Source organism: Hemitrygon akajei, chromosome 8 (assembly GCF_048418815.1).
Source record: "Hemitrygon akajei chromosome 8, sHemAka1.3, whole genome shotgun sequence".
NCBI classification, from domain to species: domain Eukaryota; kingdom Metazoa; phylum Chordata; class Chondrichthyes; order Myliobatiformes; family Dasyatidae; genus Hemitrygon; species Hemitrygon akajei.
Genome location: NC_133131.1, coordinates 163,899,814 through 163,927,494, shown reverse-complemented (window position 1 = coordinate 163,927,494; position 27,681 = coordinate 163,899,814). Strand labels below are relative to the sequence as shown.

General features: G+C 41.5%; 1 protein-coding gene across 1 annotated transcript in view; it reads right to left on the bottom strand.

The window, feature by feature from the left end:
• The window catches only part of LOC140732391 (nuclease EXOG, mitochondrial-like), a 75,216-nt gene that overhangs the window by 13,342 nt on the left and 34,193 nt on the right, over positions 1-27,681 (bottom strand). The gene's annotated exons all lie outside the window — the stretch shown is intronic.

Genomic DNA, 27,681 nt, shown 5'->3' with positions numbered 1-27,681 from the left:
TAGAAGGACATCCCTTTAGAAAAGAGATGAGTAGGAAGTTCTTTAACCAGAGGGTGGTGAATCTGTGGAATTCATAACCACAGATGGCTGTAGAGGCCAAGTCATTGGGTATGTGTAAAGTGGCAGCTGGTAGGTTCTTCATTAGAAAGGATATCAAAGGTTACAAGGCAGGAGAATGCAGTTGAGAGAGAAGATAATCAGCCACGATCAAATGGTGGAGCACACTTGATAGGCTGAATAGCTAATTCTGCTCCTATGTCTTATGGTCTAAACTTAACCAATTAGACAGACAGCAGTTAACTAACTGGTATGTTCTCTCCAACCTTCTCGTCGTTCCACTTCTGGTGAATAGTTGCAGAATCAGTCGTACACCACAGATAAAGCCACTCGTTCCCACTTGCCCATACCAACCAAATTGTCTAACTAGCCAGTTGAGATTTGTAACTCAAAGTATTCACTGTTTCTCTTTCCACAGACACTGCCTGACCCACCAGGTATTTCCTGCATTTTCTCTTTTTACTCTGGATGTCACCATGTCCCTGACAATACTCTTATTACTTGTGCCCTCAAAGGCCTGTCACACTATTTTTAGATGTCTCTGTTAATCAGAGGCATTTAAAAATTAGTACCTTCAAAAGAGATTTTAAAATAATTCAACTATTTAAAAACAGTAATGAATAAGATGTGTTTTAAATGACAGGCAAGTGATTCTCCAGTGCTATTCACAATATAACTACAAAATCCATATATCCAAAGGAGCAAAACAAGGAGCATCTTAAGATAATGGTGGAAACTTAAACCTCAGTTAGACCACACCTGCAGTAGATATAGGAGCAGAAATAGCTATTCAACCAATCAAGTCTGCTCTGCCATTTCATCGTGGCTGATTTATTATCCCTCTTAATCCCATTTCTCTGACTTCTCCATGTAATCTTCGACAACCTGACTGGTAATCAAGAACCTATCAACCTCCTTTAGGAATGGTAATAGATAATAAATTTAGCTGGAAACCACATATAAATTATGTCAAAGCAAAAATGTCAAAATCTATTGCAATACTGTACAAAGCACAAATCAGGAATCTTTGTATACATTATACTGTTCACTTATAGTCCCATACATGACTTACTGTGTAGGGGTACAGGGAAATGCATACAAAACAAATACAAACTCTATTTTTCTACTCCAAAAGAAAGCCATATGAATTGTAAATAAGACAAGTTATTATGAGCCAACCAATCCACTATTTATTCAACTAAGCACTTTAAAATTCAGAGATTTTGTGTATTTTAAAATAATACAAATTATGCATAAAGTAAAAAATGGACAGTTACCACAAAGTATCCAAAGATTGTTTAAAATGAGAGAAAGTCAACATAATTTGAGAGGAACACGTATATTTCAAAAACAAAGGATAAGAACAAATGTAAAAAATCATTGTATTTCAGTCAGAGGGGTGAATCTATGGAACAGTTGTAGTGAGAATTTAAAAACATGCACCACACTTAAGTTATTTTAAAATAATTTAATGAACAAATATAAAATACATGATTTTAAATAAATGGGAGTAATGTAAATAAATGATACTTGGAATTGGACTTTGTGTTAAAAGATTAGAGTTGGGTAAGGGAGAAATACAAAGAGATCTCAGAGTCCTTGTTCATCAGTCACTGAAGGTGAATGAGCAAGTGCAGCAGGCAGTGAAGAAGGCTAATGGAATGTTGGCCTTTATTACAAAGGGAATTGAGTACAAGAGCAAGGAAATCCTCTTGCATTTGTACAGAGCCCTGGTGAGACCACACCTGGAGTATTGTGTACAGTTTTGGTCTCCAGGGTTAAGGAAGGACATCCTGGCTGTAGAGAAAGTGCAGCGTAGATTCACGAGGTTAATTCCTGGGATGTCTGGACTGTCTTACGCAGAGAGGTTAGAGAGACTGGGCTTGTACACGCTGGAATTAAGGAGATTGAGAGGGGATCTGATTGAAACATATAAGATTATTAAGGGATTGGACAAGATAGAGGCAGGAAATATGTTCCAGATGCTGGGAGAGTCCAGTACCAGAGGGCATGGTTTGAGAATAAGGGGTAGGTCATTTAGGACAGAGTTAAGGAAAAACTTCTTCTCCCAGAGAGTTGTGGGGGTCTGGAATGCACTGCCTCGGAAGGTAGTGGATGCCAATTCTCTGGATGCTTTCAAGAAGGAGCTAGATAGGTATCTTATGGATAGGGGAATCAAGGGATATGGGGACAAGACAGGAACCGGGTATTGATAGTAGTTGATCAGCCATGATCTCAAAATGGCGGTGCAGGCTCGAAGGGCCGAATGGTCTACTTCTGCACCTATTGTCTATTATGAAATTTTTTGTTTTGATGTGATGATTGACACCAAGTATGTTTTTGTATAAGTAAGAGGGTAGGCATAATAAGCTGTAGCTTCAGCCTACACCCTTTCGTTCTGTTTTAAAGATTTTTATTATTTAATTTGTCTTATGAAATCATCATTGAAAATGATGCTTTTTGTTATGTTTGTACTGACCGAAATAAAATTTCATTCATTCATAAGAGGAAAGGGTTAGATTGATGGTCAATTAGATTCATATAGGTTGGCAAAACATTGTGGGCCGAAATGACTGCATTGTGCTGTACTTTTATGTGTTAACAACAATAGTTCAGCTCTACTGTTCTATGAAATGCATCGGTAGCAAATGAGGTAAACATGAAGTGGCTAAACTCTTCTCCAAAGCAGTACTCCCTGTAAATAGAGCTGGGTCTTCTGAGAGAAAATATGTCTCCTCCAAACATAAATATCACACCCTGTAAACTCTTAGTCTGAGACTCATTGTCTGAGATGGCACAAAGCCATCAGATCAGTGTAGCCACTGGGTTCTAACAAGAGTGGCTACAGGTGTTAGATCTACAAGAATAAAGGGTGATCTTACTGAAATGCAAGAAATGGGGCATAACAGAGCAGATGTTGAGATGCTTCCACTAATGAATGAAGGGACACAATTGCATAAACCATGGTCATTAGTGTAACGGTAAGACTCGGGTTCAATTCCCACTACTGCCTGTAGTGAGTTTGTACATCCTCCCTGTGGGTGTAAGGGGGTTTCTTCTTTTGCGGGAGTTTTCTTTGTGTATTGGAGTTTCTTCTTTATGTTACTGCGTATGTAAATCAAAATGGCTTCTCTGTTTTGTTAAAAGTAGGAACGCTTCTTTGTTATGATAAGTGCTTTCTCTCGCAGCTTGTTTGGGTTAAAATTAATGATATCGTGAATTGTATTCGTTTGTTAACCAATTGGGATTAATGTTATTCTTTCTCTTCTGAGTCTGTAAGTTATTGTTGGTGGGGAATTGGGCAGTTGACGCAAGGGGGTGAGAGAGAGAGGACGCGATGTTGTAAACTGGGCGACGGAATGGACCCCGAGCGGGGGTCCGAGGTCAGGAGGAGAGGAGACGAAGACAGACGTGCCGGGGGTGCTTGGTTGATCACTGCGGGTGGTCCTGAGCTACGAGTCGAGGAGGTCTGAGGGGATCGAATGGTGGCCAGAAGACTTCATTAATTGAGCTCCAACGGTTGTGCATGAAGTGGTTTGGACTTTGATAAGTGGCGCCTTTTCTTTATTTTATTTTCCTTCATAGACACTGTATCATTATTAATCACTTAGTTCTAGTAATATCTATTAAGTGTAATAATTTAATCACACATGGTGTACTATCTGTTAACTGGCAGGGTTGGGGACATCACACAGCATTCACACAAGCTGATTATCCAGTTTGGCGGGATGAAGGCTGCTCCCCCTAGACAGAAGCGAGCTGAGTGAGCCTGAGGCTTTCCAGGGGGCTACATGGGTTACTCCAGGTGCTCCAGTTTTCTCCTAAGTTCTAAGTATGTACAAGCTAGTAAATTAATTGGTCACGTGGATGTGATTGGGCATGTGAGGACTTGTTGGATATTCTGTTTGGTAGCCTCCAGCCTGATTGCATGATCATCGATTTCTCAAACTTCCGTAATGCCCCCCACCCCCCTCTCCTTCTCCATTTCCCATCCCCTTTTCCCTCTCTCACCTTATCTCCTTGCCTGTCCATCGCCTCCCTCTGGTACTCCTTCCCCATTTTTTCTTCCATGGTCTTCTCTTTCACCAATCAACTTCCTAGCTCTTTACTTTATCCCCCCCCTCTAAGTTTCACCTGTCATCTGCTGGAGTTGCTCTCTCCCCTCCTCCCAATCTTTAAATCTAGTCCTCAGCTTTTTTTTTCCTCCAGTCCTGCCGGCCCGAAACGTCAACTCTACTCTTTTTCATAGATGCTGCCTGGCCTATTGGAGTTCCTCCAGCATTTTGGGTGTGTTGCTTGGACCAGAAGGGCCTGTTACTGTGCCGTATCTCTAAAAACAAACCTGAGGCACAAAGGGACATCTCACATGGGGTGGAGAGTCTCTAAAACTCAGCATCCTGGAGAGTTTGGCAGCCTAGATAATTGGTGATATTTAAAGTATACACAGTTTTGAAAGATCAAGGATTGAGAGTCATGGGAAATTAAGAGAAAAGATAGGCTCTGGTTACACTGAATGGTGGGACAGGTTTGAGAGGCCGACAGGCCTACTCCTGTTCTCTTTTTTTACATTCAATCACAGGTCAGTCTGGTAGATACACACGGCTGGATTACAGGGTGAAAACACAATTGGTGCTAACATGAGGAAATCTGCAGATGCCGGAAATTCAAGCCACACACACAAAATGCTGGTGGAACGCAGCAGGCCAGGCAGCATCTATAGGAAGAAGCACTGTCGATGTTTCGGGCCGAGACCCTACGTCAGGACTAACTGAGAGAAAAGATAGTAAGAGATTTGAAAGTAGTGGGGGGAGGGGGAAATCTGAAATGATAGGAGAAGACAGGAGGGAGTGGGGTGAAGCTAAGAGCTGGAAAGGTGATTGGCAAAAGGGATACAGAGCTGGAGAAGGGAAAGGATCAGGGGATGGGAGGCCTAGGCAGACAGAGCGCACCTACCACCCCCACCAACGTATAATTCTCCGTAACTTCCGCCAACTCCAACAGGATCCCACTACTAAGCACATCTTTCCCTCCCCCCACTTCTGCTTTCCGCAGGGATCGCTCCCCACGCGACTCCCTTGTCCATTCGTCCCCCCCATCCCTTCCCACCGATCTCCCTCCTGGCACTTATCCTTGTAAGCGGAACAAGTGCTACACCATCCCTTACACTTCCTCCCTCACCACCATTCAGGGCCCCAGACAGTCCTTCCAGGTGAGGCGACAGTTCACCTGTGAGTCGGCTGGTGTGATATATGGCATCCGGTGCTCCCGGTGTGGCCTTTTATATATTGGTGAGACCCAACGCAGACTGGGAGACCGTTTCGCTGAACACCTACACTCTGTCCGCCAGAGAAAGCAGGATCTCCCCGTGGCCACACATTTTAATTCCACGTCCCATTCCCATTCTGATATGTCTATCCATGGCCTCCTCAACTGTCAAGATGAATCCACACTCAGGTTGGAGGAACAACACCTTATATTCCGTCTGGGTAGCCTCCAACCTGATGGCATGAACATTGATTTCTCTGACTTCCGTTAATGCCCCTCCTCCCCTTCTTACCCCATCCCTGATTTATTTATTTTTCTCCCCTCCTTTTGTTGCTCTCTGCCCATCACTCTTTGCCTGTTCTCCATCTCCCTCTGTTGCTCCCCCTCCCCCTTTCTTTCTCCCTAGGCCTCCCGTCCGATGATCCTTTCCCTTCTCCAGCTCTGTATCCCTTTTGCCAATCACCATTCCAGCTGAGCTTCACCCCACCCCCACCTGTCTTCTCCTATCATTTCAGATTCCCCCCCCCCCACCCAATTTCAATTCCCTTACTATCTTTTCTTTCAGTTAGTCCTGACGAAGGGTCTCGGCCCAAAACGTCGACTGTACTTCTTCCTATAGATACTGCCTGGCCTGCTGCGTTCCACCAGCATTTTGTGTGTTTCCACAATTGGTGCTATTGTTCCTCAGTACAAGGGGAGAGGCTTGCAATGGATCCCTGTCACTTCAGATGAAAGGTGCTGAGTAAATTTACAGCATCAGGCTCAGCTGTGATGTTTAAATAGCCTTGGGGTATTAACAGTGGAGGAGTGGAAATCAGGGGAGGAGGAGTATTTTTTTATTTGAAGGTGGTCCCCTTGGTACATTTATGGCTCTTGCACTGACTTGATTGCGAATCAAGAACAAAATGCAGTCCAATTTATATTCACGACAGAAAAAAAAAGATTTCATTTTGCTGGCTGCTGCCAATTATTCTGTTTGATCCTTTAAACAGTAAAACCATAAGAGATAAAAGTAGATTTAAGCCATTCAGCCCATTGAGTCTCCTCCGCCATTTCATCATGGCCGATCTATTTTATCTCTCAACCACATTCTCCTGCCTTCTCCCCTGACTAATCAAGAACCTATCAACCTCCACCTTAAATACACCTCATGACTTGACCACCACACCATCCTCTGGATAAAGAAATTCCTCCTCATCTGCCTTCTAAATGGAGATCCCTCTATTCTGAGGTTCTGCCCTCTGGTCCTAGACTACCCTACTAAAGGAAACATCCTCTCCACATCCACTCTATCTAGGCCTTTCAATATTCGATAGTTTTCAGTGAAATCCACCCTCTTTCTTCTAAATTCCAGTAAGTATAGGCCCAGAGCCAAACTCTCCCCATACAATAACCCTTTCAATCCTGGAATCATTCTCATCAACCTCCTCTGAACCCTCTCCAATGCCAGCACACCCTTTCTTAGATAAGGATCACAATACTACTCACAACAAATGAGGCCTCACCAGTCTTAGCATTACATCCTTGGTTTTAAATTCTAGTCCTCTTGAAATGAATGCTAACATTGTATTTGCCTTCCTCACCACAGACTCAACCTACAAGCTGCACGAGGACTCCCAAGTCCCTTAGAACCTTGAATTTCTTTTTGAATTTTCTGTCCATTTTGAAAGTAGTCTACACTTCTGTTCCTTCTACCAAAGTGCATGACCATACACGTCCCAAAACTGTATTCCATCTGCCACTTATATAACCATATAACAATTACAGCACAGAAACAGGCCATCTCGGCCCTTCTAGTCCGTGCTGAACGCTTACTCTCACCTAGTCCCACTGACTCGCACTTCTTTGCCCATTTTCTTATCGCTTGGAAATTTGGCCACAAAGCCATCAATTCTGTCATCCAAATAACTGACATACAACATAAAAAGCACAACCATGCGGAACACCACTAATCACCGGCAGCCAACCATAAAAGGCTCCCTTTATTCCCACTCTTTGCCTTCTGCCAATCAGTCAATCTTCTATCCAAGCTATGATCTTTCCTGTAGTACCAAGGGCTCTTATGTGGTTAAGCAGCTTCATCTACAGCACTTTGACAAAGGTTTTCTGAAAATCCAAGTACAGAACATCCACCGATTCTCCTTTGGCTATCCCGCTTGTTATTTCCTCAAAGAATTCCAACAGATTTTTGTCAGGCAAGAATTTTCCTTGAGGAAACCATGCTAAGTATGGCCTATTTTATCTATCACGTGCTTCCAAGTACCCTGAGACCTCATCCCTAAAAATTGACTCCAACATCTTCCCAAACACTGAGGTCAGACTAAGTGGTTTATAATTTCCTTTGAAGTGGAGTGACATTTGCAATTTTCCAGTCCTCTGGAACCGTGCCAGAATCTAATGATTCTTGAACGATCATTACTAATGCCGCCACAATCCCTTCCACTACTTCTTTCAGAACTGAAGTGTAGTCCATCGGGTCCAGGTGACTTATCTACTTCCAGTTTCCAAGCACCTTCTCCCTAGTAACAGCAATTGCACTTACTTTTGACCCGTGACATGCTTGAACTGCCAGCATACTGCTAAGTATCTTTCACAGGAAAGACAGATCCAAAATACTTACTTAGTTCATCATTTTCTTGTCCTCTATTACTACCTTTCCAGCAGTCCAATACTCTACTTTCTCTTCTCTTTACACAAACAGGAGAAAGTCTGTAGATGCTGAAAATCCAAGGAACACACACAAAATACCGGAGAAACTCAGCAGACCACGCAGCAACTACAGAAAAAAGTACAGTTGACATTTCGGGCTGAGACCCTTCAGCAGGAGTCCTTGTGTGGTTGCTTCTCCTCTCTTTTACTCTAGATATTTGAAAAAAAACTTTTGGTATGCTCGTTGATATTATTGGCTATCAATATTAACAACAATTATTATGATCCCTTTTACAATTGTAACATTAGGAAGCGACTGCCTGGGATCATCACATCAACATTGATGAATATGCGGGATTGGTGATATTCATTGAGGACGTTACTGTGATTCAGCACTACACTGCCAGGGCAAACTAGAAACCATAGCTGGCTGCAGAGGTTCGTGCACTGCTTGGGGATCAGGACACTGCCTTCAGATCAGGCGACAGGACAACTCTTAAGGTCAGCAGGCGATGCCATCGGGAAGGCAAAGTGTGAGTATATGCAGAAAATCCACAGACACCTTTGTGACACCAGGGACACATGTCAAATGTGGCAGGGTCTACAAACCACAAGCGATTAAAGTCCATCCTGCATGTCAATGACAGTGATGCTTCCCTTCCTGATAGGTTGAAAGCTTTCTATGCACAATTTGACTAACTGAATGATGTGACATTGAGGAAAGTACCCCCATTCCTAAGGAACAGGCTTCCTGTATGGCTGCAGCCAAGGTGAAGAGCACACTAGCCAGGGTGAACTCAAGCAAAGCATACCTGGTCAAGTGCTGAGGGACTGTGCAGCTCAGCTAACAGAAGTCTTAAACATCTTTAATATCTCTCTAAAAGAGTCCACTGTCCCTGCAGGCTTCAAGGCAGCCACCATTATTGAGCAACGGTAACTGGCCTAAATGATTACAGCCCAGTGGCATTGACTTCAACAATTATAAAGTGCTTTGAGCCTATAGCTCAAACTGGTCAACTGATGATGCCAACAGCCTCGGCACAACACTCAAGAAAAAGATGCCTCATACGCCAGGAAGCTGTTCATCAACTTCAGCTCAGCATTTAACACCATCATCCCTCAGATGCTCATACGTTAACACCTTTGGTACATATTGGTACCAATGACATCAGCAGGAAAAGCAAGGAGGTCCTGAAAAGTGACTTTAGAGAGCAAGGTAGAAAGCTGAGAAGCAGGACCTCCTGGGTAGTAATTTTTGGATTGCTGTCTGTGCCACGTGTCAGTGAGAGTAGAAACAGGATGATTTGACAGATAAACGTGTGGCTGAGAAGCTGGTGCAGGGAGCAGGGCTTCAGATTCTTGGGATCTCTTCTGGGGAGGTATGAGGTGTTCAGAAGTGACAGGTTGCACCCGAACCCCAAGGGGACCAATATTCTCGCAGGCAGGTTTGTTAGAGCTGTTGGGGAGGGTTTAAACTAATTTGGTAGCAGGGTGGGAGCTGGAGTGATGGGACTCAGGATAGGACGGATGGTAATAAAGTAAAGATAGCATCCAGTCAGACTGTCAGGAAAGGCAGGCAGGTGATGGAAACCAGTAACAGCCAACAGGGTGCATATCAGTATATTAGGGATACAAAATCAAAAAGGGTAGCAAATACATTACTCAAGGTGTTGTATCTCAATGCTCGAGTATAAAAAATAAGGTGGTTGATCTTGTTGCACTATTACAGATTGCCAGGTATGATATGGTGGACATCACTGAATCATGGCTGAAGGATGGTGGTAATTGGGAGCTGAAGGTTACACACTGTATCGGAGGGATAGGAAGGTAGGCAGAGGGGTTGGTGTGGCTCTGCTGGTAAAGAATGGCATCAAATCAGTAGAAAGATGTGACATAGGTTCGGAAGATGTTGAATCCTTGTGGGTTGAGTTAAGAAACTGCAAGGGTAAAGGGACCCTGATGGCAGTTATATACAGGCCTCCCAACAGTGGCTGGGATGTGGACCACAGACTATAACAGGAAATAGAAAAGGTGAGTCAAAAGGGCAATGTTGTGATAGTCATGGGAGATTTCAACATACAGGTCGATTGAGAAAATCAGGTTTGTAATGGATCTCAAGAGAGTGAGTTTGCTGAATGTCTAAGAGATGGCTTTTTAAGAGCAGTTTGTCATCAAGCCTACTAAGGGATCAGCTATACTGGATTGGGTGTTATGTAATGAACTGAAGGCGATTAGGGAGCTTAAGGTAAAAGAACCCTGAGGAACCAGTGATCACAATATGATTCAGTTCAACTTGAAATCTGACAGGAAGAAAATAAAGTCTGATGTAGCAGTATTTCAGTGGAGAAAGGGACATTATAGTGGTATGAGAGAGGAGCTGGCCAAGTAAGATGGAAGGAGCTGCTGGCAGGGAAGTCAGCAAAGCAGCAATGGCATGCGTTTCTGGGGAAATTAAGAAAGGTGCAGGACGTGTGTATTCTAAAAATTAAGAAATACTCAAGTGGCAAAATAGTACAACCCTGGCTGACAAGGGAAGTCAAAGCTAATGTAAAAACAAAAGAGAGGGCATACAACAAAACAAAAATTAGTGGGAAGATAGAGGATTGGGAAGTTTTTAAAAACATACAGAGTAACTAAAAGAATTACTAGAAGGGAAAAGATGAAATATTAAAGCAAACTTGCAAATAATATCAAAGTGGACAGTAAAAGCTTTTTCAAGTATATAAAAAATAAAAGAGAGATGAGAGTGGATATAGGACCGCTAGAAAACAAGGCAGGAGAAATAATAATGAGGGACAAGGAGATGGCAGATGAACTCAATGAGAATTTTGCATCAGTCTTCACTGTGAAAGACATTAGCAGTATGCCAGATGTTGTAGTGTGTGAGGAAGAGAAATGGGTGCAGTTACTATTACAGGGGAGAAGGTGCTCATAAGCTGAAAGACCTAAAAGTACTTAATTCACCCGGACCAGATGAATTGCATCCTAGAGTTCTGAAAGAGGCAGTGTTAGAGATTGTGGCAGCATTAGAAATGATCTTTCAAAAATCACTGGACTCTGGCATGGTGCCAGAGGACTGGAAATTTGCAAATCTCACTCCACTCCTTAAGGAAGGAGGAAGGCAGCAGAAAGGAAATTATAGACCAGTTAGCCTGACCTCAGTGGTTAGGAAGATGTTAAGAGTCAATTGTTAAGGCCGAGGTGACAGAGGACAATTTGGACAAAGTCAGCATGGTTTCCTTAAGGGAAAGTCCTGCCTGACAAACCTGTTGGTATTCTTTGAGGAGATTACAAGTAGGATAGATAAAGGAGATGCAGTGGATGTTGTATATTTGGACTTTCAGAAGGCCTTTGACAAGGTGCCACACGTGAGGCTGCTTACCAAGTTAAGAGCCCATGGTATTACAGGAAAGTTACTAACATGGTTAGAGCATTGGCTGATTGGTAGAACGCAGCAAGTGGGAATAAAAGGATCCTTGTCTGGTTGGCTGCCAGCAACTAGTGGTGTTCCGCAAGGGTCAGTGTTGTGACCACTTCCTTTTATGCTGTATATCAATGATTTAGATGATGGAATAGATGGCTTTGTTGCCAAGTTTGCAGATGATACAAAGATTGGTGGAGGGGCAGGTAGTGTTGAGGAAACAGGTAGGATGCAGAAGGAGTTAAACAGATTAGGAGAATGGGCAGGGAAGTGGCAAATGAAATATAATGTTGGAAAATGCATGGTCATGCACTTTGGTAGTAGAAATAAATGTGCGGACTATTTTCTAAACGGGGAGAAAATCCAAAAATCTGGAGTTGCAAAGGCACTTGAGAGTCCTTGTACAGAACACCCTAGAGGTTAACTTGCAGGTTGAGTCGGTGGTGAGGAAGGCAAGTGCAATGTTAGCATTTGTTTCAAGAGGTCTAAAATACAAGAGCAGGGATGTGATGCTGAAATTTTATTAGGCACTGGTGAGGCCTCACCTTAAGTATTGTGAACAGTTTTGGGCCCCTCATCTTATAAGAGATGTGCTGGCATTGGAAAGGAAGTTCAGAAGGATGATTCCAGGAATGAAAGGGTTATGATACGAGGAACGTCTGATGGCTCTGGGTCTGTACTCACTGGAATTCAGAAGGATGAGAGGGACGGGGATCTCATTGTAACTTTCTGAATGTTGAAAGGACCAGACAGAGATGTGGAAAGGATGCTTCCCATGGTGGGAGAGCCTAGAACAAGAGGGCACAGCCTCAGGATAGAGGGGCATCTATTCAAAACAGAGATGCGGAGAAGTTTCTTTAGCCAGAGGGTGGTGAATTTGTGGAATTTTTTTGCCATGTGCCGCTATGGAGGCCAGGTCGTTGGGTGTATTTAAGGCAGAGATCGATAGGAGTTTAATTGGGCATGGCATCCAAGGTTACGGGGAGAAGGCTGGGAAATGGGGTTGAGGAGGAGAAAAGAAGTATAGAAACACAGGCCCTTCAGCCCACAAAGTTGTGCTGAATACGTCCCTACCTTAAGAATTACTAGGCTTACCCATAGCCCTCTATTTTTCTAAGCTCCATGTACAGTACCTATCCAAAAGTCTCTTAAAAGACCCTATCGTATCCGCCTCCACCACCATTGCTGGCAGCTCATTCCACACCCTCTCTGAGTAAAAAACTTACCCCTGACATCTCCTCTGTACCTACTCCCAAGCACCTTAAACTTGTGTCCTCTTGTGGCAACCATTTCACCCCTGGGAAAAAGCTTCTGACTAACCACACTATCAATGTTTTTCATCATCTTATACACCTCTATCAGTTCACCTCTCATCCTCCGTCGCTCCAAGGAGAAAAGGCTGAGTTCATTCAACCTACTCTCATAAGGCATGCTCACCAATCCAGGCAACATCCTTGTAAATCTCCTCTGCACCCTTTCTATGGCTTCCACATTCTTCCTGTAGTGAGGCGACCAGAACTGAGCACAGTACTCCAAGTGGTGTCTGACCAGGGTCCAATATAGCTGCAACATTACCTCTCGGCTCCTAAATTCAATTCTACGATTGATGAAGGCCAACACACCGTACGCCTTCTTAACCACTGAGTCAACCCGCACAGCTGCTTTGAGCGTCCTATGGACTCGAACCCCAAGATCCCTCTGATTCTCCACACTGCCAAGAGTCTTACCATTAATACTACATTCTGCCATCACATTTGACCTATCAAAATGAACCACTTCATATTTATCTGGGTTGAACTCCATCTGCCACTTCTCAGCCCAGTTTTGTATCCTATCAATGTCCCGCTGTAGTCTCTGACAGCCCTCCACACTATCCACACCACCTCCAACCTTCGTGTCATCAGCAAACTTACTAACCCATCCCTCCACTTCCTCATCCAGGTCATTTATAAAAATCACGAAGAGTAAGGGTCCCAGAACAGATCCCTGAGGCACACCATTGGTGACTGACCTCCATGCAGAATATGACCTGTCTACAACCACTCTTTGCCTTCTGTGGGCAAGCCAGTTCTGGATCCACAAAGCAATGTCCCTCTGGATCCCACGCCTCCTTACTCTCTCAATAAGCATTGCATGGGGTACCTTATCAAATGCCTTGACAAAATCCATATACATCAATTGCTCTTTCTTCATCAATGTTTAGTCACATCCTCAAAAAATTAAATCAGGCTCATAAGGCACGACCTGCCCTTAACAAAACCATGCTGACTGTTTCTAATCATATTATACCTCTCCAAATGTTCATAAATCCTGCCTCTCAGGATCTTCTCCATCAACTTACGAACCACGGAGGTAATACTCACTGGTCTGTAATTTCCTGGGCTATCTCTACTCCCTTTCTTGAATAAAGGAACAACGTCCACAACCCTCCAAACCTCTGGAACCTCTCCCGTCCCCATTGATGATGCAAAGATCATTGCCAGAGGCTCAGCAATCTCATCCTCCCTCACCTCCCACAGTAGCCTGAGGTACATCTCACCCGGACCCAGCGACTTATCCAACTTGAATAAGCCATGATTGAATGGCAGAGCAGACTCGCTGGGTCAAATAGCCTACTTCAGTTCCTAAACACCCCTCTCGCTAACTGAATCTTGGACTTCTTAATGGAAAGATCTAAGTCAGTATGAGTTGGCAGCAACACCTCAAGTTCCATTACACTGAGCACTGATGCCCTTCAGGGTTGTGCACTTAGTCCACTGTTCACGCTGCTGACTCACAACTGCATTGCCAATTTCAGCTCAAACCACATCATCAAGTTCATTAATGGTATCACAGTGGTTGGCCTCATCAGCAACATTAATGCATCAGCATACACTGAGGAGGTAGAGAGGTTTGTCAAATGTTGTGAGACAACAACCTGAGTCTCAAAGTGGACAAGACAAAAAAGATGATTGTGGACTTCAGGAAGGCACAGGTCGCCCACTCTCCATTAAACATTAAAGGCTATGCCATGGAGAGAGTGAAGAGCACAAAGTTCCTTGAGTGTGCATAAAGCAGATGATCTAACCTGGATCCTCACAGTCAAGAAGGCGCAGCAGAGTCTACACTTTAGAGGAGATTGAGGCATGCAAGGTTCCCTGCCCTCATTCTGACAGCTTTCTACAGGAACACTGTCGAGAGAATCTGTCTGGCTGCATCACTGGGGTACGGAAGCTGCAAGACCCTACAGCAAGACCAAGGAGTGGATTATAGACTGCAGGCGAAGGAAACCTAAGGTCCATCAGCCAGTCCTTATTGGAGAATCAGAGGTGGAAAGAGTTTGCTATTTTAAATTCCTAGGTGTTTTTTTTTCCAGAGGATCTATCATGGGCCCAGCATGTAAATGCAATTACAAAGAAAGCACAGCAGCACCTCTACTTCATTATGAGTTTGCAGAGATTTGGCGTGACATCTAAAACTTTGACAAACTTCTGTAGATGTGTAGTGGAGAGTACACTGACTGTCTGCATCAGAGCCTGGTACGGAAACACCAAGGCTCTTGAACGGAAAATCCTTCAAAAAGTAATAGATAAAGCCTAGTCCATCATGGGTAAAGCCCTCCCACCATAGAGCACATTTACATGAAACGCTGTCACAGGAAAACAGCATCCATCATCAGGGACCCCACTACCCAGGACATGCTCTCTTCTCAGAAAGAAGGTACAAGAGCCTCAGGACTCACACCACCAAGTTCAGGAACAGTTATTACTCCTCAACCATCAGGCTCTTGAACCAAAGAGGGTAACATCACTCAACTTCACTTGCTCCATCGTAGAAATGTTCCTACAACCAATGGGCTCGCTTTCAAGGACTCTTTGTTTCATGTTCTGGATATTTATTGCTTATTTATTTACTATTATTGTTTCCTCTCGTACTTGCACAATTTGTTGTCTTCAACTCTGCAGTCTAGTTGAATGCCCTAGTTAGGCGCCCTAGGTTGATTCTGTTATAGTTATTATTCTACTGATTGTTAAGTGTGCCCACAAGAAAATGAATCTCAAGGTTATGTATATGGCAACAAAGATGTACTTTGATGATAAAATTTACTTTGAATTGTGAACATGGTCAAGAGATTCAGTTGTTATTCAGATCAAACATCAGAATGGGGAAGAAATGTAATCTAAGTGACTTAGACCTTGAAATAATAGCTCAATGGGTTAGAGCATCTCAGAAACTGCTGATCTCCTGGGATTTTCATGCACAATGGTCTCTAGAGTTTACAGAGAATGGTGTGGAAAACAAAAATAAAATCCAGTGAGTGGCAGTTCTGTGGGTGAAATCACACTGTTAATGAGAGAGTTCAGAGGAGAATGGCCAGACTGGTTCATGCTAACAGGAAGATGACAGTAACTCAAATACATGTTACATCAGCGGTGGGCAGAAGAACATTTCTGAATGCACAATACGTTGAATTGTGAACTGGATGGGGTACAGCAGCAGGAGACTGCACTAGGTTCCACTCCTAATAAAGTGGCCACTGATTGTGTAACACTGTCCCTTCACCGTCACTGGGCCAAAGTCCAGGGTGGCACAGTAGCATAGTGGTTAACACAATGCTTTACATTACAGGTGATGCAGGCTCATTTCCCTGCGCTGCCTGCAAATCGTTAGTGTGTTCTTCCCTTGACCATGTGGGTTTCCTCCAGGTACTCTCGCTTCCTGCCACAGTCCAAAGACTTAACCAGCTGTTAGATTAAATGGTCATTGTAAATTGTCCCACGATTAGGCTAGGATTAAATCGGGTGATTGCTGGGCAACGTGGCAGGAAGGGCCTATTCTGTGCTGTATCTCAATAAACAAAAATCCTGAAGCCCTGTCCCTTACCCACCGGGCCACGAAGCATGTGCTACTGGGCCACGAGGAAACGATATGATTTGGTGGTATGAAACGATACGAGTCAGCTGCTGACTGGTCCGTGGCCCGGTGGTTGGGGACCACTGCCTTACAGCACTATGGATATACCCACACCTTAAAGACTGTAATTAAGAAGGCAGCCCACCACCACCACTACCTTCTTAAGGGCATCTATGGACAGCTCATCTAATGCTGGCCTCCATATCTTAAATAGAATATTAAAAAAATTTTTGTGTATATTCCGCAGTTGCCACTGTGGAATTTGAATAGTTTTTTTAGGAATAGTCAGCATGGCTTTATGAGGGGCAGTCAGGTTCATGAGCCTGAGTGATTTTTGCGAGGAAGTGACAAAACAAATTGATGAAGATAGAGCAGCAGATGTGGTATTCATTGTTTTTACGCAAAGTGTTTGACAAGGTTCCCCATGGAAGGCTCATCCTGAAATCCATGAGACATGGGATCTATGGAAACTTGGCAGAGTGGATTCAAAATTGGCTAGCCGGTAACTAGTGGTGTTCCAAAGGGATCTGTTCGGGGACACTTGCTTATTGTGATTTTTATAAATGACCTGGATAAGGAAACGGAAGAGTGGGTTAGTAAGTTTGCAGATGACACAAAATTTGATCGTGTTGTGGACAGTGTAGAAGGTTGTCATAGGTTACATAGGGGCATAGTCAGGATGCAGAGCTGAGCTGAGAAGTGACAGACAGTTTAATCTGAAAAAGTGTGAAGTGACACACTTCAGAAGGTCGAACTTGAAGGCACAGTACAAGGTTAATGATAGGATTCTTAGCAATGTGGAGGAACAGAGGGATTTTGTGATCCACGATCATAGATCCCTCAAAATTGATATGGTGATTAAGAAGGCATATGTGTGATGCCCTTCATTAGTTAAGGAATTGAGTTCAAGAGCTGTGATGTAATGTTGCAGATCTATAAGACTCTGGTTAAACCACACTTGAAATCTGGCCATCTCCTTATAGGAAGGATTTGGAAGCATTAGAGAGGGCGGAGAGGAGATTTACCAGCACATAGCCTGGATTAGAGAACATGTCTTAGCAAGCATGGGCTATTCTCTTTAGAGCAAAGGAGAATGAGAGTCGATTTGATCAAGGTATACAGTGGCATGCAAAAGTTTGGGCACCCCTGGTCAAAATTTCTGTTACTGTGAATAGCTAAACAAGTAAAAGATGACCTGATTTCCAAAAGGCATAAAGTTAAAGATGACACATTTCTTTAATATTTTAAGCAAGATTACTTTTTTTATTTCCATCTTTTAGTTTCAAAATAACAAAAAAGGAAAAGGGCCCAAAGCAAAAGTTTGGGCACCCTGCATGGTCAGTACTTAATAACACCCCTTTTGGCAAGTATCACAGCTTGTAAACACTTTCTGTAGCCAGCTAAGAGTCTTTCAATTCTTGTTTGGGGCATTTTTACCCATTCTTCCTTGCAAAAGGCTTCTAATTCTGTGAGATTCTTGGGACGTCTTGCATGCACTGCTCTTTTGAGGTCTATCCACAGATTTTCGATGATGTTTAGGGGACTGTGAGGGCCATGGCAAAACCTTCAGCTTGCACCTCTTGAGGTAGTCCATTATGGATTTTGAGATGTGTTTAGGATCATTATCCTGTTGTAGAAGCCATCCTCTTTTCATTTTCAGCTTTTTTTTAAACAGACGGTGTGATGTTTGCTTCCAGAATTTGCTGGTATTTAATTGAATTTGTTCTTCCCTCTACCTGTGAAATGTTCCCTGTGCCACTGGTTGCAACACAAGCCTAAAGCATGATCGATGCACCCCTGTACTTAACAGTTGGAGAGGTGTTCTTTTCATGAAACTCTGCACCCTTTTTTCTCAAAACATACCTTTGCTCATTGCAGCCAAAAAGTTCTATTTTAACTTCATCAGTCCACATAATTAGTTTCTAAAATGTATCAGGCTTATTTAGATGTTCCTTTGCAAACTTCTGACGCTGAATTTTGTGGTGAGGATGCAGGAAAGATTTTCTTCTGATGACTCTTCCATGAAGGTCATATTTGTGCAGGTGTCACTGCACAGTAGAACAGTGCACCACCACTCCAGGGTCTGCTAAATCTTCCTGAAGGTCTTTTGCAATCAAACAGGGGTATTGATTTGCCTTTCTAGCAATCCTACAAGCAGTTCTCTTGGAAAGTTTTCTTGTTCTTCCAGACCTCAACTTGACCTCCACCTTTCCTGTTAACTGCCATTTCTTAATTACACTATGAACTAAGGAAATGGCTACCTGAAAACGCTTTTCTATCTTCTTATAGCCTTCTCAGCTTTGTGGGCATCATTTATTTTAATTTTCAGAGTGCTAGGCAGCTGCTTAGAGGAGCCCATGGCTGCTGATTGTTGGGACAAAGTTTGAGGAGTCAGGGTATTTATAAAGCTTTGAAATTTGCATCACCTGGCCTTTCCTAACGATGACTGTGAACAAGCCATAGCCCTAACAAGCTAATTAATGTCTGAGACGTTGGTAAAAGTTATGAGAGCTCAAATCTCTTGAGGTGCCCAAACTTTTGCATGGTGCTCCTTTTTTTCCACTCTAAAATTGTACAAAACAAAAATAATATAATAATCTTGCTTAAAATGTTTAATCTTTGAAAAGGATGTTTCATCTTTAACTCTATGACTTTTGGAGATCAGTTCATCTTCTACTCACTTAACTATTCACAGTAACAGGAATTTTGACCGGGGTGCCCAAACTTCTGCATGCCACTGTATAAGATTATAAGAGGTACAGATAGAGGGGACAGTCAGTGTCTTTTTCCCCCAAAGTGCCAATGGCTAATAGTCAGCCCTCCGTATCCGTGGGTTCCACATCAGCGGATTCAACCAACCGCGGATCGAAAATATTCCGGAAAAAAAATTCCAGTAAGTTCCAAAAAGCAAAACTTGAATTAGCCGTGTGCCGAGCACTACACTGAATCCACACAAATGAAGTGATGTGCAGGCATACCCTGCTGTAGCCTCTCACCATTCCACAGATTCTCTGTCTCTCTCCAGCACTCGTTGTTTGAGCATTGTTTGCCTTGTATCTCGTTTGATCGCTACTTGAGTTGTGAGCGAGAGGAAGCAGTTTAATGCTAGTAAGGGATGGCTGGCTAGCTATGTAAAGCGCTACAGCCTCAAGAACTTAAAGATTACAGGAGAATCAGCATCAGCTGATGCCGAGGCAGCACCAGCGTTCCCAGAACAGCTATGATAGTTGCATCTGTACTGAACATGTACAGACTTTTTTTTCTTGTCATTATTCCCTAAACAATACAGTATAACAACTACTTACATAGCATTTACATTGTATTAGGTATTATAAGTAATCTAGAGATGATTTAAAGTATACGGGAGGATGTGCGTAGGTTATATGCAAATACGACGCCATTTTATATAAGGGATTTGAGTATCCGTGGGGGGTTCTGGAACCAATTCCTCACGGATACCGAGGGACGACTGTATCAATAACCATGCTTTTAAAGCTGAGTGGAAGAAAATATAGGGGTGATTTTTTTATTTACACAGAGGTGGTAAGTATTTGGAATGCCCTGCCTGTGTGTTGGGAAAGGCAGATACATTAGGGACATTTAAGAGGCCCGTAGATAGGTACATGGATGAAAACAAATTGGAGGGCTATGTGGGAGGGAAGCGTTAGACTGTTCTTGGAGTAGGTTAACAGGTCAGCACAATATTGCAGGCCAAATGGACTATACTGTGCTGTACGGTCCCATGAACCCACCCAACATTATTCTTCCCTCTAAGCTGTACGGGTGCAGATCCATGCAGTTAACTGCAATGCTCCCGTACACGTAACCTTTGTTGATGTGCAGCAGGAATTTTCTTTTATAGCGTTAATATAATTCTGAAATCTATGTTAACATAATTGTGAAATACCTTATAATCAATGTTAATGAATATAACCCATAAATTTTATAAATAATGAACACACTACAACCTTTACATTGAAACATTTTAAAACTTCTCTGTATTTATATTGTCAGTTACAACAATATTACGAATTGTAACAGTAAAAACAGAATGGAAGTTGGTAGCTAATTGTTAATAAATCGTGGCCCATATCTTTCAACTGCATACAAAATTAATCCAGAACGTGCTTATAAACAATATATAGCGTTTGCACTGTTTATAGATTTGTGATAAAGACAGACAAGAAAAGCTTTACGAAATGTGAAAGATTCTTTGTTGTACTGTATTTCATTATACCCTTCAATTAATAAATAAAATCAAAAGAAAGTAATTTTTACATTTTCATAGTATGCATGTAACAAAATATAAAGTGCCACGCAGATTTCAGGCCGTGTAAAAATTTCCTGCCCAGAGCACAGCTGTAGAAAAAGAGGAAACATTGTCCATCACCAACCCAGACATCTGGGTACAAATGCGGAACCTAACCAGAACCAAGTGTGAGACAAACAAGAAGCATTGGTTGAAAAGGAAAATCATAAATAATTAATTTAAGATAGAATACAAAATGATGCAGTGATGGATCCTGTGGTCAGAAGTGACTTGGGCTTTAAAATAATCGTTTTAGGCTCTGATGAATGTGCACTTATGTTCGATGATTGGAAAGTGGCCAATAATGTAGTCATCTGTGAGGAAAAACTAGCGAATATGGATAATTCCAGGCCAATTAGCTTAACATGTGCAGAGGGGAAAATTATTCATCAGTTAATTGAAAGTGAAATGAGCAAGTGCCTGACAAAAGAACAGGTGCAGAAAATCTCAAAAAGGACAATCCTGCTTGAGAAGCAGTGTAGACCGTAACAAGGCAAATAAAAAGCAAAGAAGAAGTAATTTGTTGAAACAATCTGAGAATGGCACAAGACATAACTATCTGGCTAGGGCTAAATAGGTGGGTGGCCTGGCATCACGTCTCGTTGAGCTGGAGGGGCCTGTTCTGCTCTAATTTCTAAATAAATAAATAAATCTGGAAGAGGTTTCAATGTATTTTAGTTCAATATCTCTGACAATATCAGGCTGCTTTCATTCTCTTTATGGCTTCAATAGTGCCTCTAAACCCTACCCTAAATTGAATTACTGCTCAAGGCTCTGGTCTCTAATGATACACATTTCACTTTTTCTAAGACTATTTATCTCTCAGAAGGGGTGACTTCTCTGTTTTCTGAGTGGTAGTGAGGAAAATATTCACAAAGCTGTTATACAGAGTGTTACGTACCCGTGACACGTGACGGTGGTACCCTTGTCACGTGACTGGGGTTGAAGTTATACTGGACATGAGGTAATGGTTTTGTAATGGTGGAGTGATGTCATTTTCCCGCCAGTAGAGGTCATGTGACAGGTTTTTTCTACAGGGTATAAAAGGGAGACCCACCCTGTCAGGTGGGGCAGTTCGTGGCTGGATTTGCCAAGATGACTTCATATCACTGTGTGATTTAATGTGATGACGCAGTTTAGTTAAAAATGAAGTTTTATATAATGCCTAAAGTTTAAAAGGTCAGAGCCAACGGTTTCTTTGCTAAGGGAGAGTAAAGTTTGGAAAATGGAGATCGAGAAAAATCGATTTTCGATGGATTGACTTCGACCTTGTGTGATCCTCATTCGGAAGGATTTCGTTTACTATTCTCACGATAGTCTCCGCTGGAAAAAGCGGGAGATTGAGAATATTGTGGAAGGAAGGTCAGTCACTTTAAGCTGTTATATTTAATAAAATTCGACGTGGGAGTTCGACGCTGGGAATCGAAGGACATCGACGTGGAAGAGAATTTACATCGCTTTAAAAAAGTCTCTCCTTTTAAAAGTACCGTGAGGTTTTGAACTGTCGGCATATCGCTTTAGAGAACTGAGTTCTTTTCAATACCGCTTTAAAGACTGTTTGGGACTGCAACGCTATTAAGGACTGTTTGAGCAGCTGAGCTCGGATCATTGTTTGGGTTTGTTTACTTTTGAAGGGGGTTTGTTATCAGTGTTTAATAAACGTGTTATTTGTTATAAAAACCCTTCGTCTAACTCATCTATAATTATTGTTGCCTGAATACGTAACTTAAATATGGGGGCTACGTCCGGAATTGAATTGTTTGAGTTTAATAAGCTTTTTGAATTTTGAATCGGTGTTTTGGTAACGGGGATTGCTCGATTTTTTTTTTGTTTGATTGGCTTGTGAGTGGTATTAGGCAACGATGAATATTGATGAGTTTCTGGATTCGCCAGTCGCGGATTTGTTAGCGAAGGCGAAAAAAACTGAAGTCTCTGAACTTGCTAATCGGTTGCATCTTAAAGGGATTTTGCCAACTACATCAAAAGCTGTAATACAGAGAAAAATCGCGTCTCACTATGTGGCTTCGGGTCATTTTGAAGAATCGATTTTAGAATCGTTTCCAATAAGTAATCTGGAGATGCAGTTGCAAATCGAACAAATGATGTTAGAAAGGTGTAAATTGGAAGCTGAGCAAAAGCAGAGAGATTTTGAATATGCAATGGAGAAATTAAGGTCTGTAGAACAGTCTGCTGATTCTAAAAAACCGTTTGTTGCTAGCCAAGAAATTAAATTGGTCCCTCCATTTAGTGAAACAGAAGTGGAGAGATATTTTCAACATTTTGAAACTATTGCTCGGATGTCAGAGTGGCCGAAAGATAAATGGTCAGTGTTATTACAGAGTGTAATCAAAGGCAAGGCACAACACGTTTACACAGCTTTAACTGCTGCGCAAGCATTAGATTATGATATTGTGAAAGAAAATATTCTCAAATCGTATGAATTGGTCCCAGAAGCGTATAGGGAAAGATTCAGGAGTTTGAAAAAGTCTGTGGAAAAGACTTATGTGGAATTTGCCTATGATAAAGCTATGTGTTTTGAGAGATGGGTTTCTTCTAAAAATGTAAATGAGGACTATGAGACATTGAGAGAGCTGATTTTGATGGAGGAATTTAAAAGAAGCATTCCTGTTGAAGTAAGGACCTACTTAAATGAGAGGGATACTGATAAATTGCAGGACTGTGCTAGATTAGCTGATGAGTATGTTTTAATCCATAAGAATAAATTTCCTCAGGGTAGAATTTTTAAGAGGAAAAATAATATGGAGACTCAAGGTAAATCAGAAATTAAATTAGAGGTTAATGAGAGAGGTAAGGAGGAAGGAAAACCTGTGAAGGAAAGACAGTTTGGTCTTATTTGTAACTATTGTAAGAAGCCTGGCCATGTAATAGCTAACTGTTTCAAATTGAAAAAGAAAGAGAAGGAAGCAGTTCCGGATGCTTGTGTGCAACATACTAAAGCACCTGTAAAGTTACAGGGTTTGGTAAACACAAATGAGGATTTGTTAGAGTCTGACAAAGTTAGAAAGGGATATGATCATTTTATAACTGAAGGGTTTGTATCCTTGAAAGAAGGATCTACTCTGGTGCCAATAAAAATTCTTAGGGATACTGGAGCTTCTCAATCACTGATGTTAGATAGTGTGTTGAAGTTTAATGAAGAGAGTGATACTGGTGAGGTAAATTACATAAGAGGTGTTGGAAGTGATTTTATGCCTGTACATTTACATGAAGTAAATTTAAAGTCAGGGTTAGTTACAGGATTTGTTAAGGTAGGATTACAGCATAGCTTACCTGTGAAGGGTATTTCTTTATTGTTAGGTAATGACTTGGCAGGTGGACAAGTTTTTCCTGAAGTGCATTTGACAATGGAATCAGAGGAACCAGAGGTAAATTCTAACACAGATTTTTCTTGTGTTGTGACTAGAGCTATGGCTAAAAAAATTGATGTGCAGAATGAGGTTGTTACTCATGACTGTTCAACTCAGGATTTGAGTTTTGAGGATGTGTCAGAGACTTTCTTACCTTCGTTGTTTGAACAAGGTTCTGGGAGTAAGTCTGACTATGAAGATTTATCTCTGTCTCGGAAGGAGATGATAGCAGAGCAGAATAGAGATCCTGAGATTATAAAATTAAGGGAACAAGCTTTACTAGGTAGTGAAATTGAGAAGGTGTCAGTAGGATATTATTTGGAAAAAGGAGTGTTGATGAGGAAGTGGAGGTCGCCTACAATTCCTGCAAGTGAGGAATGGAATGTTGTTTATCAGGTAGTTGTTCCTAAAGTTTATCGGAATGAGATTTTGACTTTAGCTCATAGTGTGCCTTTAGGTGGACATCAAGGGGTAAGGAAAACTGTGGACAAGATTTTAAAACATTTTTACTGGCCTGGTTTAAGAAAAGATGTGGCGATGTTTTGTAAGACGTGCCATACTTGTCAAATTGTGGGTAAGCCAAATCAGGTTACACCAGTAGCTCCATTACAACCTATTCCAACATTCGGTGAACCGTTTTCTAAAGTTATTGTAGATTGTGTTGGTCCATTACCAAAGACAAAAACTGGTTATCAGTATTTGTTGACTATCATGTGTACTTTGTCTAGGTTTCCAGAGGCAGTACCACTTAGGAATATAAAAGCTAAAACTGTGACGAAGGCTCTTATAAAATTCTTTACTTATTTTGGATTGCCTAAGGAAATACAAACTGATCAAGGTAGTAATTTTATGTCTGGATTGTTTCAACAGATAGTTTATAAATTGGGAGCTAAGCAAATTACTTCGTCTGCATACCATCCAGAATCGCAAGGTGCTTTGGAGAGGTTTCATTCTACTCTCAAGAATATGATTAGGACATATTGTGTGGAGAATGAAGGTGACTGGGATGAGAGTATAAGCTTACTTTTATTTGCAGTAAGGGAATCGGTACAGGAATCTTTAGGTTTTAGTCCATTTGAACTTGTGTTTGGGCATAGAGTTAGAGGACCTTTAGCTTTATTGAAGGAACAGTGGATTAGTAAGGAAGTGCATACTAATTTGTTGGACTATGTTTTGAAATTTAAGGACAGGTTACATAGAGCTTGTAGCTTAGCCAAGGAAAATTTAAAGTTGGCTCAGGAGAAAATGAAAACTTGGTATGATAAGGAAGCTAGGATGAGGATGTTTAAGCCTGGAGATAAGGTGTTGGTTCTTTTCCCAGTGCAGACAAATCCTTTACAAGCTAGATTTCATGGACCTTATGAAATTGTGTCTAGAGTTAATGATGTGGATTACGTAATAAAAACTCCAGATCGTAGAAGGTCAACACAACTTTGCCACATAAATATGATTAAACCATATTTTGAGAAACAAACTGATACTGTGACTGTTGTGGTTAGTGAGAATGAGTTGGATTTAACTGGGAACATGATAGATGATTCATCTGACTTTCATTCTAAATCTAACATTGTTTCTGTTAGGTTACCTAATTCGACTATTTTGGAAAATATGGATGAGAAATTAGCACATTTACAGTTAGAGCAGAAACAACAGATGAAGGAATTGATTTTTAAGTATAAGGATTTGTTTCCAGATGTTCCGAGAAGGACTACTGTAGCTTCACATGATGTAGATGTTGGAGATGCCAAACCTATTAAACATCCATATAGGATGAACATGGAAAAATGTGAACTTGCTGAGAAGGAAATTGAATACATGTTAGAGAATGATATTATTAGACATTCTAACTCGAATTGGAGTTCGCCATGTGTTATGGTGCCAAAACCTGATGGTAGTATTAGGTTTTGTACGGACTATAGGAAGGTGAATGCTGTAACGAAGACAGATGCCTATCCAATTCCTAGAGTAGATGATTGTATAGATAAAGTTGGGAAAGCAAAGTTCCTTACAAAGATTGATTTATTGAAAGGGTATTGGTGTGTTCCATTAACGGACAGAGGTAGAGAGATTTCTGCATTTGTAACTCCATCTGGGTTATATGAGTATAATGTTCTTCCATTTGGGATGAAGAATGCCCCAGGTACTTTTCAGAGGATGATTAATTCTGTGATTCAGGGTTTGAAAGATACTGATGCTTATATTGATGATTTAGTGACAGGAAATGATACTTGGGAAGCACACATTATTGCGGTGGAGAAATTGTTTGAAAAGCTTTCAAAAGCTAACTTGACTATTAATTTAGCCAAGAGTGAATTTGGACATGCTACTGTGACTTACCTTGGTTATGTTGTAGGTCAAGGTAAGGTAGCTCCTGTTCAGGCAAAAGTTCAGGCAATTTTAGAAATTCCCACTCCGTCGGGAAAAAAAACTCTCAGAAGGTTTTTGGGAATGGTAGGATATTATCGAAAATTTTGTAAGAATTTTGCTAATGTTGCCCTTCCATTAACTAACCTTCTGCAGAAGAATGTGAAGTTTGTGTGGACAGTGTTTTGTCAGGAAGCATTTGAAAAATTGAAAACAATGATATGTGAACAACCTGTGCTTAAGGCACCTGACTTTGAAAAACCTTTTTCATTAGCTGTGGATGCTAGTGATGAAGCTGCGGGAGCAGTATTGATGCAAAGGAATGAGGGTGATGAGGTTGATCATCCAGTAGCTTACTTTTCTAAGAAATTTAATAAGCATCAAAGAAACTATTCAACAATAGAGAAAGAATTGTTATCTCTTGTTTTAGCTTTGGAATATTTTGAGGTATATGTTGGTACAACTCAAAAACCACTTATTGTTTACACTGATCATAATCCGTTAGTTTTTCTGAGTAAGATGAAAAACAAAAACAGAAGATTGTTAAATTGGAGTTTGATGTTACAAGAGTACAATATTGTGATAACTCATATTAAAGGTAAAGATAATGTGGTTGCTGATTGTCTATCTCGATGTTGAATGTACAATGTTTTTTTTTGGAGTGGTTTTTTTTTATTGTAACACTCCTACTGTATTGTATATTGTGTATGTTATATGATTTATACATTTGTTTTTTTTTTGTAAGTAATTGTTAAAAATTTTTGTTCTTGTCAGACCAAAAATGTTTTTTTGGAGGGAGGTGTTACGTACCCGTGACACGTGACGGTGGTACCCTTGTCACGTGACTGGGGTTGAAGTTATACTGGACATGAGGTAATGGTTTTGTAATGGTGGAGTGATGTCATTTTCCCGCCAGTAGAGGTCATGTGACAGGTTTTTTCTACAGGGTATAAAAGGGAGACCCACCCTGTCAGGTGGGGCAGTTCGTGGCTGGATTTGCCAAGATGACTTCATATCACTGTGTGATTTAATGTGATGACGCAGTTTAGTTAAAAATGAAGTTTTATATAATGCCTAAAGTTTAAAAGGTCAGAGCCAACGGTTTCTTTGCTAAGGGAGAGTAAAGTTTGGAAAATGGAGATCGAGAAAAATCGATTTTCGATGGATTGACTTCGACCTTGTGTGATCCTCATTCGGAAGGATTTCGTTTACTATTCTCACGATAGTCTCCGCTGGAAAAAGCGGGAGATTGAGAATATTGTGGAAGGAAGGTCAGTCACTTTAAGCTGTTATATTTAATAAAATTCGACGTGGGAGTTCGACGCTGGGAATCGAAGGACATCGACGTGGAAGAG